The sequence below is a fragment of the Lissotriton helveticus genome, chromosome 4_1 (assembly GCF_964261635.1).
Source record: "Lissotriton helveticus chromosome 4_1, aLisHel1.1, whole genome shotgun sequence".
In the NCBI taxonomy this organism is placed as follows: domain Eukaryota; kingdom Metazoa; phylum Chordata; class Amphibia; order Caudata; family Salamandridae; genus Lissotriton; species Lissotriton helveticus.
Window position 1 is genome coordinate 36,077,212 of NC_136063.1, and position 13,568 is coordinate 36,090,779.

The 13,568-nt window shown below is 41.6% G+C and overlaps 1 pseudogene; it reads right to left on the reverse strand.

Moving 5' to 3' along the window:
- Nucleotides 1-13,568, reverse strand: part of LOC144827834 (uncharacterized) — a 161,909-nt pseudogene that overhangs the window by 73,632 nt on the left and 74,709 nt on the right.

The following is a 13,568-nucleotide window of genomic DNA, read 5'->3' on the forward strand; positions in this document are numbered from 1 at the left end:
TGTGAACAGTGCGCATTGTGCATCTGAGGAATGTGAGTGAGCCAGGTGTAGAATAGTTACTTACCCTCATCTCTTTTCAAGACATACTCCTCACTCGCGGCGCTGCGTCCAGCGTTGCCACAGATTGCGGACACTCGGAATCTGTAGGATGACTTGGGGTTCACTCCCTCGATAGTGCAGGTCTCGACCTTCTGTGCAGTTAGTTGCTCCGTCCACCTATTTATATCAGTAGATTCCTCTATGATTCCAACCTTGTAGGCACTTATTCTGATGCCAGCACCAATGGTGCCAGGCTCTTGCCAGGTGATTGTGATGTCTCCGGGTCCAGTCTGCCGGCCTGTCACCTTCTCAGGTGGGCTGCATGGAAGGGTGTTGATCCACAGGGTGGGTTTACTTAGTAAGGTGACCCATCGAGCAGACTTCACTGATTGTCTGAACTGGTACAGGCAGTTAGGACGCAGACCCGTCACTGTGACCGTGTAACTGGTGTCCTTTCCTTCAATGCTGTCCCAGCATTCTTCATTCCAGGTCCTGTAATCAGCACAATAGTTCAATACTGGATCTGTTCCACCAGGCAGCGGGGCACAGGTGAGCTGCACTCTGTCATGAAATATTCGACTTATCTTAGGGGTGTCAGGGCGTGGGGGGTGGAAGGCTTTGTCGTTTAGAACCCCTCGTTCATACAAGTAGATTGAAACTCCTGGGTTACTGGGATCGCGAACAGAGGACAGAACGAACTGGATCTTCTCGTTTGAGGCATTGATCCTTGTAAACTCCATGAACTCGTTCACGAGGGCTCTAGATCTTTGGTTCACTTCAGCATCATTAAACCACTCTCCAGAGGTTGGGCCGGTGGGTTCCTCAAACTGATTCTTTGTAAGCCAGGAATGTAATTCTGATAGAAAAGGTTCCTCTTCTCCTAGTGAAGTGAACATGAGTGAGATCACAAGCTCCACTCGGAGGTCATGTAACACTTGGTTCATTTCCAACTGAGAAGGTACAATTTTCACCAACTTTGACTCTGTCAGTAAGTCCATGTACCCACTGACAAAGTTTACCTCATTCTGTTTCAATTTCAGAAATTCAGAAAGTTGCGCGGTACTGAACAGGGATTTTTCTTTGGCAGTTAAGATGTCCACCAGTGCTCTTTCCTCTTCTCCGCCTCCTCGAACAGCGGGTAGGACTCTAGCGAGGTCTGCTTGGAAGGCCATTCTATACTGTCTGCACAGCTTCTTGAATTTTTCGATTCTGTTTCTGATGTCAGGGAAGTGTATAGCGGCCGGCTGAGCGAGCATGTCATTGCACTCCATGTCCAACTCATGTAGCTCCTCCATGGCAGCTTGAGCATCTTCAATCAGCTGAGAACTGATGCTGCGCACCAGCTGAGATGCCTTGGAGTCCAGCTTGCTCAGTGGATACAGCCAGACCATTGAAGGTATTGCATGCTCGCCATTCACACCTAGGAGTGATGGGAGGGTTTTATAGATATTAATGGCCTCCTCATAAGTCGATGGGTTGTTTGTTAAAGCAAAATCCCCATAAAATCTGCAGCTGAATTTTTCAAGTTTATGCTTGTCATCCTGTGATATGGTAAGGTCTCCTTGCCCTCCAATCGCAACTTTAGGTATTCTATCAACAGCACCCTTTAATTTTCCTTGTATATCCTTCATTTCCTCAGACGAGGATACTTCTCGATCAAACACAAAAAACGCCTGTGCCCCGTACAGCACTGCAGTGACCACATGGGTTGCCATATTGTGGTCAAATATTTCTGGATAAGAGATATTGTCTCGTCCTAAATGTGTCATGGTCAGTTGTTCAAACTTGGTCGTGGTTGAATATTGTAGGGTCACTCTCGCCTATTTCTTGGAAGTCTTTGTCTCCGTTAAATATTTTGCTGCTCCTCCCACATCAACCATCCCCCCCAGGAAACTTGCTTTAAGGGAGGCACTGATATTGAGGGCAGAGGCTTTGTCTTCAATGCTGTCTTTGGCAATGATTTGAAAATGTGTTTTTGGTTGCTGCATGATGCACACATCTTTTTCTATGGTCTTCTTATCCCATAAAGTAACACCTGAAATAACAAGAACATGTCATTTAAACGAGGCTGCAAGAGTACTATGATTTTGCAACAGATTGCACACTTTTAGCCTGAAAACCCACTGATTATAAACTCAAATCTTCCTTGAAGATTTGATCAATATTGGCAAAGTTTGACTTTGTGGTGTAACATTAGACTTTCAAGGCATAGGTTCATAAAAATTGATAAAACCTGACTAGTAAGATGGATACCTTCGATCAAACTCCAAAAGTGGTTTGCACTAAGACCCGAACCATAGGAGCAACTTCAGATAGGAACCTGTGTCTGGAAGTAAAGTTGCATCTTCAACATATTCCAGCAGACAAATCTCAGGAAGTGACCTCATACGTGCCCAAAGACGCAAAGTACTCCTCCTTAACACCATGCCATCTCTACAAGGCGCAAGAGGTCACAAAGACACAAACTACCTCTGTTCTTAGACCCACCCACCATGCAATGCACAGAGGTGCAGTAGAAGTAAGTCACTCATAAAATGTTAGAAAAGAATGCTACAGCATTGCTTGATAGGGCTTATTTATTTCTTCTTCAAACCACCAATTATTCAGTAAAGGAGCCTTTTATCTTAAGCAAATACGAGCCATCAAATGAAAGCGAGAAAATGCTAACTGTGAACAAGTTAAAATGTTTTGTTATGCAAACTAGGGATTTGACTTTCATGTGCATTAACGCTTGAACTTCAAAGTCCAGTCTGTTGTAGCCCCACACAACCTCGCTGAACATACTTGTTGATGTGGCGTCTGAGCTTTATGGGTTACTGACTGTCCCTTAATAGGGGACAGGGATGCAATGGCAATTCAAGCCCAATGTTTACCCTTTGCAATATAATAGACAAGCTCTGTTCTAAGAAGAGACACTTTATGTTTAGAAGGGTTTATTACAACAGCCTCATCCTTTTGCTTAGTACCTGATCAATAACCACATAGAATGTTATTAAAGCAGCCCTTATGCATGTCACCGACAATGAGAAGAGTATGGACATTTCTGACATGGAGGGAATGTCATTTGTCAACCTATCACCCTAACGACTGCTTCTATGCGCTATGTTATGAGTACATGGAGTACCTTAACTTGCATCGAGTGTTTCTTGGCACTTTTGATCGGCCGGAATTGTGTACTCCATAATGGTGATTTCTGTGTTTGATTAGGAGAAAGATGACAATACCACAGCCGAAAAGCATAATAATGGTTGGAAATCCTCCAAAAAGACTGGAGAATAAGGAGTGGAAAAATGATGGTTTGAAAGAATGTGTGCTGTATATACACGTGCTTTGCATAGTCCTGCCATCTAGTGCCCGAAAGAAATAGTCTAATTCACACTGAAACAGAGCAGAGATGTAGCTTTCACGTTCACAAACAGCACTGCTGTCATAGGCCTCCATAAAATTAGTCTGATGAATAAACATATCAGTCAACAAAAGGCTGTGGTAAATCACCATGCTTCCAAAAGCCTGTCACACTTGCTCCTGGACAGTGTGCAAACGTACTTTTGAGGCGGAGCACACAAAGCAAAACAAAAAGTCTAGTAGAATCCAGCGACGCCCTCGTTCTAATTTGGTAAAACAATCTAACATCGACGATTCCTCATCTCGATCCAGTAACAAAACCTGCACACTGACCACAGACACAGAGTGGTTGTGATATGCGTATGAAGAATAATGCTCCAAGCCTCAGATCCATGTTAATAGGAGCCAAACACAAAATGGCGGTACATTGTTACGAACGCGTCAAGTGGCTTTCAGTCAAACATTGCACAGCAGCCATCTATGCTGCGTAGAAGAGGATCATCACAGAGTACCCATGGCTGGCATTCCAGGACAACAGGACGCAGTAAGGTGTGTGCGTGCTGATTGTGACACGTGCCTCCTTTTAAAAATCGCAAGATCAGATCAACTGGCATTGTTTTAAAAAGAAAAGATGGCTCAAAAAACACCAACAATAACCGGCACAGGGGCAATGTTTAAACATGCTGAAGTAAGTCCACTCAAATACAACTGAATGGTAAAGTGGTATTTATTAACCATTAGTCACAACAGCTCCCAGGAAACTGACAGCTTGATGCAGAGAGACTGTATTCAAATATCAACATTCTGTTTCTATAGAGATGACAGAATCATCCTGAAAGACTGCACTAGTATGAACATAGAAGAAAGAGCATGTAAGATTACTACAATATCTCCCTTCTTTTATAATTAAACATCCTAGATTTAAGATAAACTTAGTACAATACAAAATGTAATACTGCATGTAATAACAACAAAAAGACAAAATAATGTGAAAGTTAAGGGTATACATCAAGAGATAAAAATAATAAAAATTGTTGCAATACGAAAAGCATAAATAGCACAACAATGAATCTGGACAGAATTACAGATCCATGACCGAATTAAAGATCCAAGCGTTTAGTCGCAACACGGATCCTACTGCCCCTCCTTGGAGGAACATATGTCAATTTAGGATCACAGCTTATACCTTTTCCAAGATTAGTTGTGTCCATTCCAACATTGTTCTGTTCAAGACCTAACTGCCAGACATCTTTCTGAGGAAGTTTATATACACGTGAAAGATTCCACCAATTTTTCCCCTTAACCATGACAGCATGTCGAGACACAGCATCAACTTTGATCGGTGGACTAAACTTAGATAACCATTTGGGTACATTATGTGGTGATTTAATTTTGACCCAATCACCCACTTTAATGTTAGAAACAAACATTTTATGATCCATTTCCTTTTTTTGCTTTATAGACTCATTTACAATTTTAACCTTTGGGCCTAATTCCTTTTCAACTGACTCAGATTGAACACTCAAATAGCCATTTCCCTGTGTACCCAGCCCCTGATTAAAAGAGCCCCACCTTTTCATCCAAGCCGGACACAATTGAAATGAAGCTTCTCTTCCTCTTAACAGTTTAAATGGGCTTGAGCCAGTGGAAGCACTTGGTGTAGTGCGATGAGCCCACAACATGCTTTGCACAGCCTCTTTGATATTAAATTTTGAAGAGACCGCCCACTGAATGCATTCCACCAAAATTTGATTATTCCTCTCCATAAAACCATTTGCCTGTGGGTGATATAAGGCAACCCTCTTGTGAACAATACCAGATTGAGATAAGAATTCAGACATTTCTTTCGAGGTGAACTGCACCCCATTGTCTGAAACAATCTCTTTTGAGAATCCCTCCCTCGCAAACAAACACTGAAGAAATGTATTAACCTCCACTGAATTAGGATCAGTCATAAAATGAACCTCCCACCATTTGCTGAAATAGTCAGCTAAGACCAAAGCAAACTTATATCTACTCGGTAAAATGTTGAATGGTCCAACAAAATCCACTGCCAGTTTCAACCAGGGCCCATTAGGCAACCCCACTTGTTGTAGAGGGGGTGAAACTATCTTTACAACTTTGTCACTGCTATTACAAATCACACAATCTTTCACCACAGAATTAATCTGACGATCCATGGAAGGCCACCAATAAAAGTTGCGAATCCTTTTCTTTGTATTAGTTTGTCCAAGATGGCCCTCATGACCAAAATTGATTATACAATTTCTCAAAGATTCAGGTGGAATAAACTTTTCCCCTCTCATAATCATACCAGCTTCCTTAACAGAAAGTTAATCTGCAATTTTAGCAAAAGGATTTACATTTTTTATCAAGATGCTTTCTTTGGGCCACCCTGTAACAATATAGTGTTTAACTTCCTTTAGTGTTGAATCCGCTTCCAATGCTGAAAACCATTCATTCTCAGTAAAACACCCTATTGAGCAAACATCCACAGCTGCAATCAAACAATCCTCATCAATGTTTTCTTTAAAATCAACTTCAGTCATGGGAATTGGGAATCTCGATAAGAAATCAGCACGGGTGTTCTTCCCACCTGGTATGTGCGCAACTTGAAAACTATATTGTAACAATTTTGAACTAAGCCTGGCAATACGTGGTGTATGATCTTTCACCACTTTCCCTTGAAGGATTGGAATCAAAGGTTTATGATCAGTAAACATGTTGAAGTTTCTTCCCCACAAAAAACATTTAAATCTTTCTATGGCCCAGCAACATGCTAATAGCTCACGCTCAATTACAGAGTAATTTTTTTCACAAAGTCTAAGTGCACGTGATGCAAAACCCACCGTAAATTCCTTCCCCTCTTTTACCTGAGAAATCATGCCCCCCAAACCATATAAACTAGCATCAACTGACACTGTACATTTTATCTCTGGATCAAAAGGTGTGAGAATATTACAAGAACCCAATTCCTTTATTAAATTTGTGAATTCATTTTGGCATGTCTCAAACCAAGACATGCCAAGCAAACCTCGTGCCTTGAATTTTAAATTAGCCAAGACGTGCTAAGCCAACCTCTTTTAAATTAGCCAGTGACAGTTTACCATCCAGGAACACTAGTGACACTTTCAACTTTCCAATGGTGAAGGCCAATGGACATGCATTCAAAATAATTCAGTTTCTGACCTTCTAAATCGCATTAAGATAGGAAGTCTCTGACCTTACAAACACAGAAACACTGATGCTCTTCACCTGATGTGTCTTAAATAAACAACCAAAAACATCAGGACTTCATGTAGTTCACAAAATGTACATTTTTTTCTAAGCAGTAGAGGCAGTGCACTCCCTTCTCCTGCAATCAAACTCTGCCAAGTCCAAATAAAAATTGACGAACGGATTTGGAGAAAAATAAATTGATGCCAATACTTGTTGTAGGCAAAACACACCATGTTCCAAAGTGTAACTCCAAATGCACTTACACATCTGAAACTGCGCAGCATTCATAATACAGATGACATGAAGTAAGTCTAAATTGATAATGCTTACTTCCCATGAAGTTGCAGTTCTTGTCAAAATGTGACAGATGAAAATAGTACAGCAGGCTTGAGCTGGGGCTGTCCGCTGTAATGGGCACTGGTGGGACTGCAATGCATTCTGTTCCAGTTTCCTTTGGTTTCCTTTGATTCCTTTGTGGCTTCATTTGTTTCCATGTAGACTCCTGTGAACCAGACGTAGCGTGAACAGCTCCTTGTGATGTCTGACGTATCTCCCCAACATGTTGACTATTTGTAGCTGTCATCTCGAGATTATTTCACTGTAGAGCCCGAGCAAGTCTCCAACTCGTCGGCAAAATAAATGTCGCCAAAATAAATATACTACCATAGTCCACACTGGTAGAAGATGTCAATGTAGTTTTATTCAAGTAGATAAACAAGTATCTTAGATCCTATACAGCAGCCTCACCAGGAGCAGCCTGCTAGCTGCTCAGCCCTTTCACCAACAGTCACCACTCATACCCAGTCACTCAAGCATTCCAGTCATGGCCCACACACCAACATTCCACCCAGAACATACACACTGGCTGAGCAGCTAGGAACAAGATAACAGTATATAATAACACAACATGAGAATACTACGCAAGTGTTATTACCAATTGTATTTCTCTGCAGTTGCACTTTCCAAATGTAAGACAATGTGTAAGAAAGAAGTAATTTTGAGAAATGACCTCTAATTCACATGCTGGTATGGGTACCCACAAATTCAGTTTTTAAACTTCATAGCTTGTGTCCATTTCAGAAATACATAAGCTTCCTTCATACTTATTTTTCACTTTTTTATATTTTAACAAATTATTTGCTGTATATACAGGCTCCCGGGGGAAGAGGAAGTATAGAGTGACACTTAAGGCTTTTCATTATGAAATCTGCTCCACCTATATAGGTCATTATCCATGTTTTTTATTCCTACTGTCCAGGTGACTAATTTTCCAGGGTGATTGCCTGACGCTTTTAGTCTAATGTTTCGTCACTTTTAATGTGGTAGGAAGTTTTACCACCTTGGAAGGAACAGGCTACTAGGGGATTACATCTCTAGCTGGGTCACTGACCTCCTCAGTATTATGTGGCTTTGGTATGGCGCCTTGTTTTTTTAAACACTGTGAGGAAGTAAATCTGGGATTGGTCCTTTTAACCTAATTGAATCACATTTTTTAAATAGGTTTTTGGGACTATTGCAATAAGTATACAGGGAGTTTAAAGGATGGTTTTATTAATGACCCTGCATTTTTTTTCTTTTTTTCTACTAGTTATCGTTGTTTATTATTTTAATTACCTAATAAACAATATAATGATTGATTGGCTAAAAATTAGGAAACTACCCCAAGTGCATTGACTGATTGGATAAAACAATGGGTGCTGACATATGGGTAATGGCATGGGGACACTGACACAAGGGCACTGGCATAGGAACACAGATATAGAGACACTGTGACCTATATTGATTCTGGAACACTAAGATGGACACTGTTTATGGCAAAAATACAGAGGATTACTGCCACAGTTACCTTACCTGGGTACACCAACACTGACAGAGAGACAATGAAACTAAAATGGGGGCATTGAGATTGAGAGGCTGGTGTAGGTACAAGGGCCATGAAACTGAAGAACGGATATCAAGAAAGTGACATTGGGACACCCACACTGGGGCACTAACACTGGGGCATGGACAGACAGGGTAAAGGAAAATGTGTAATAATATTGAAACACAGACAATGGGGGGAAGAGAGACTGACTCATATGCTCTAAGCCTAACGTAGAGACAATAACTCAGGAACACTGACAAGTCCTCAAACACGAATGCTGAATGAAAAGGCATCAGCCATGGCAAATTAATTGTGGAATACCAAACGTAATTGGTTTTAGCTTCTTTGCCGTGCTATAGCTTTGTATCTGTGCTAACTACTTTGTAATTTGACAAGTAGCTATTGATTACCTATCCTAGCACTCAGTACACCTAGACAACACACTATAAAGGTTATTTGTGTTAATCAAGGATAACTAGGAGTGCTCTCACAGAATGTTTCTTTTTTCTGAACATAGACAGATGAACCTTGTGATTGTAACTGACATTAGGAGATGGATACCGCTTTTTGACAACTGGATCTCAGATTGCACCAACTACCTGCCCCTATAAAACAGACACACAAGAAATTGCACTCAAATGTGCTGGTACACCAAAGAACTCAAGACACCTACACATCAGCTCCCACAGGTACAACACACAAATCAAAGAAGCAAAAAAAGCAGTCCTCATCATCAGACTCGAACCATGCCCCAATACCAACAAAGAACTATTCAGCATCATCAAGGAATTCACAAACCCCACAGCTGCCACCAACACCATCATACCCTCGCAGATCCTCTGCAACAACGTTTCAGACTTCTTGCACAACAAAATCCCCAAGATCCGCTCCAACTTCGTACCCCAATCCACCATCAAGGACATCATCATACAACCTCCGACTACCACTAGGAACACCGGCCTCCTAACAAACTGGAGCTCCCTCACCAAGATGACACCACAAGAATCATGCAGACAATCCTCTCAGATCCCTGCTCTCACCACATATATAGCCTGGGAAGCACATTTATCAGCATCAACCTCACCGCCATCATCAACTTCCTCCATCCTCAGCAGATTTATACTGGACAGCTGAAGACACATGCAGGTCACTTCTCTGCTGAAATAACTCATGGCCCGTTCTAAGGATCTCAGCAACTACAGGCCCATCTCCCTCCTACCCTTTTTAACCAAAATCCTGGAGAAAGAGCTCAACAAGCAAGTCTCTGCCCATCTTAAGCATCATCACCTCCTGGACTCCACCCAATCTGGTGTCTGCAGCAAACACAGCAGAGAGACCACACTCCTGGCAGCAACAGAAGACATCCGCTCAATCATGGACAGAGGAGAAACCGCTACACTTATCCTGCTCGACCTCTCAGCAATATTCAACACCATCTCCCACGACATGCTCATTACCAGACTACAAGACTCAGGACTCCAAGGACTCATCCTATATTGGATCGCCTCCTCCCTCTCTAACAGGACACAATGCGTCACACTCTTCACTTACACCTCCAAACTCAATAAGCTTGTCTGCAGAGTCCCCCAGTGTAGTGTAGTTCCTATAGTACCCCTGCAGGACCTGCACTTTTGAATAATATACACTGTGGGCCTGGTGGCAGTCTGACTCTGAGCACCCCGCTTTGTATGTTAGCCATGTTTGCATTAGCTTGCTCACAGTGCCACCAGAATCTCCTTTTTATCAGAGAGATTAGTTTTTGCCAACCTCAGAACACAACATCCCTGATTCCTCAGACTCATGGAAACAATGTACTACTTTTCACCCAGTCACTATTGCTTGCTCATTTGGTCTTAGAGAGTTACACAGAAGAAACACTTTAGCGTGTTTACAATAAGAATTTATTGCACAGTTGTTCTTATAGTGTAAAATATTTGTGCTGTGACAACTGTTATACAGTAGCAGAGATATATGATCAGCAGTACAGTGAATAAAAAGGAATAGTACAGTTCTACCATTTTGCAATAGCCATGAACATATACATGAATAAAAAATGCATTTATAAAATAAAGCGCATACTCCTACGATACCTGTCTAGATGTACCTATCTGTACCTAGCTTATGAGTAGGTGCAAAAGAGCCAAGAATCCCGCTAGGATTTAGTCAAACGCCATTACCTGAATAATTACCTGGTCTCGAGTTGGACACCCCCCAAGGGATGGATAGACCACTGTCATCTGGAGTGACTGCATGCAGAAGCATCAGCGTCTCTGGTCAGTGTGTCGGCCTGGAAGTCTTGGTTCCCTCTAACTACTGATAGCCAGAGGTGCTGTATTTATACAGAAAAGTATAGCGTCCCTTTTCTCTCTTGTGTCTTGTGTCAGCCATTGTTGGGTATGAAGAGGATGTATGGGATTAACCGGTTACGTAGATGTTTATGCAGGTGGATTCTAGCCCCTGTCTGGTTTCCAATAACTCTTATGAATACTTATTCATACTGGATGAGCACATCGAAGATGGTTTAGGAGGCAATTGTTCGGGACACATCCTCCTTCTGTACCCAAACCACAGTCTAGATAAGGTTCAGACCTCAGCGCCTATTATTGTGGAGAATAGGGAACTAATGTATGTGAAAGATTATGCCTAAATTAGGGCATCTCAAACCATGCCTATATGAGTGCATCTATATGAAATAGAACACCCACTCCTCTTAATAGTCAACAATATTAAACAATGCCAGCAAACTACTGATTTATACTAGGTGGTAGCGCATATAATTGTCAGTGAGCCACATAAAAACATTTTTAAAATCTGTAAAAGCTTATTAAGAACTTTCCTAAGAGGGGAAAAATGAGTAGTCAGTATTTGAATTTGTACTCAAGCTAAAGTGTAACTAAGTACCTTTATAGAATTTAAAACTCCTATAAGCACTTAAAAGGCCATGCTTTCTCTAGCGATACTGTTAACTTTGTAGGAAATGTTCCAAATGTAATCAGAGTTGAAATGACAAAAAAAAAAGAAAACTCTGAATTCTTTCCCAGCACTTGATGAGCCAATTGTAGATTAAGTGTCCTGGCAGGGAGACGCAACATCATAGTCACCTGCTGTAGGGGACAGAAATTGTAATATTTCACACAGTACATCGATAGAGCACAGATGATATTCAGTACTGCCCATAGATGGTATATCGGCAGCCGGTGCTATAGTTGTTATGTTAGTTGTTTTTCTATAGCGTGCGACTCACTGGGGGGCATCTCAGCTGTGACCTAGCGAAGTGAGGGTGGGACCAGCAGCATTCAATGACCATGTTAAAACAGAAATGTTTTTAGCTTTTTCCTGAAGGCGATGTACAAAGTACATTTTCGTAGGGTGGTGGGAAGCTGATTCCAGTACCGCAGGGCCAGGTACGAAAAGGCTCTCCCCCCTGTACGGCTTATGCAGATTCGGGGAACCTTTAAGAGAGCCAAGGTTGCAGCCCAAAACCTGCTTTGTAAATTTCTTCTGAAGGTAAAGGGGACCTTTACCATTCACAGCATTAAAAGTGAGACAGCAGATCTTAAAAAAGTATCGCTTCTTTATCGGTAACCACTGAAGCTCTCTCAGCAAGGGGGCTGAGGAGGAGGAGTCTGGAGGACGATTTAGAATTATCCGCGCTGCGGTGTTTCGGATCACCTGCAATTTGGCAAGCAATGTCTCTCCCACTTCTGCAAACAATGCATTCCCGTAGTCCAGGCAACTCATCACCATAGCCTGGACCAAGTTTCTCTGATGTTTGATAGGCAAATAGGGAAGTATCTTGCTTAAAAGGCGTAGGCTATAGTAGCAGGAGCTAATAGTGGTTGCAACATGATCCTTCATGGTTAGTGTTAGGTCCAATTGTAATCCAATATTTTTCACGGATTGGGTTGTAATGGGAGCCATTCCCAGCTGACCAGGCTACCACTCTTGTGTCCAGATGGGTGAAGCTTTACCCATAAGCATATTCTCGATTTTACTGGGATTCAGCTGGAGGCAGTTCTCTGTCATCCACTTTGAGATTTCGAGCATGCCTGCTGCAAATGAAATTTTCTCACCTTCTGTATTCAAACCAATTGGAAACATCACCTGAGTATTGTCAGCATAGGAGATTATAACGAATACAAATAATTCAACAATTTTTGCAAGGGGGCCATATAAATATTGTATAATGTAGGACTTAGGCAAGAACCCTGAGGGATGCCCTTGTCCAAACATGATTTCTGGGAGAGATATGGTCCTAACATTATCCTTTGCCATCTCTTGGACAAGAAGTTTTTCAGCCATTTTAGGGCTGTGCCTCGGATGCCACATTTTCGGATTCTGTTTGTGCGTTGTGATAACACTAAATAGGATAAGCATAAGGATAATATGTTTTCAGTTTGTCTCAACATTATACATATGCCGTTGTGGATAAGGAGTCCGTGCTGCATTGGACGATAAAAATATAATATATATATATATCAGGCGCAATGTTATTAGGTTGCGGTTAAACGAGCATCGTTCAGCACTTAGAACTAATAAAATAGGAGCACCTCTCACTGAGCATTGGAGGGAAGCTGGCCATAAAATTGAGGATTTAAAATGGTGTGGCTTAGAAAAGATAACTGAGAACACCAGAGGCGGTAATCAAAATAACAAGAGAAAAAGAAGGGAGCAATTTTACATGTCGACCCTCAATAGTGTGAGGTGCGGCTTAAATTCTAAGGAGGATTGGGAGAAAATTGTCCAATGAAAAGCATAGCAATGGCCCCATACAGGCCTGCAGTCCTCCTTATACGAACAATATAGCAGCAGTAATAGAGTAAGGTTAATGTACACAATGAGCTGAACAAAACTTGTGTACCCTGGGACTTACCATCTATAACCAGAGAAATAGTAAGATCTCCATATACGAGAAAGATAGGCTGATGCAGGGTCAATACTTTAATAACTCAGAAAACTAATGAACTGTGACTAAATAGTGCCGCTAAAGAGTCAGATAATGTAGAGTAAGATTTGATTTTACTCCATATGCGAGTAAGATAGGCTGTTGTAGGGTCAATACTTCAATAACTCAGAAAACAAACGAACTGTGACTAAGTAG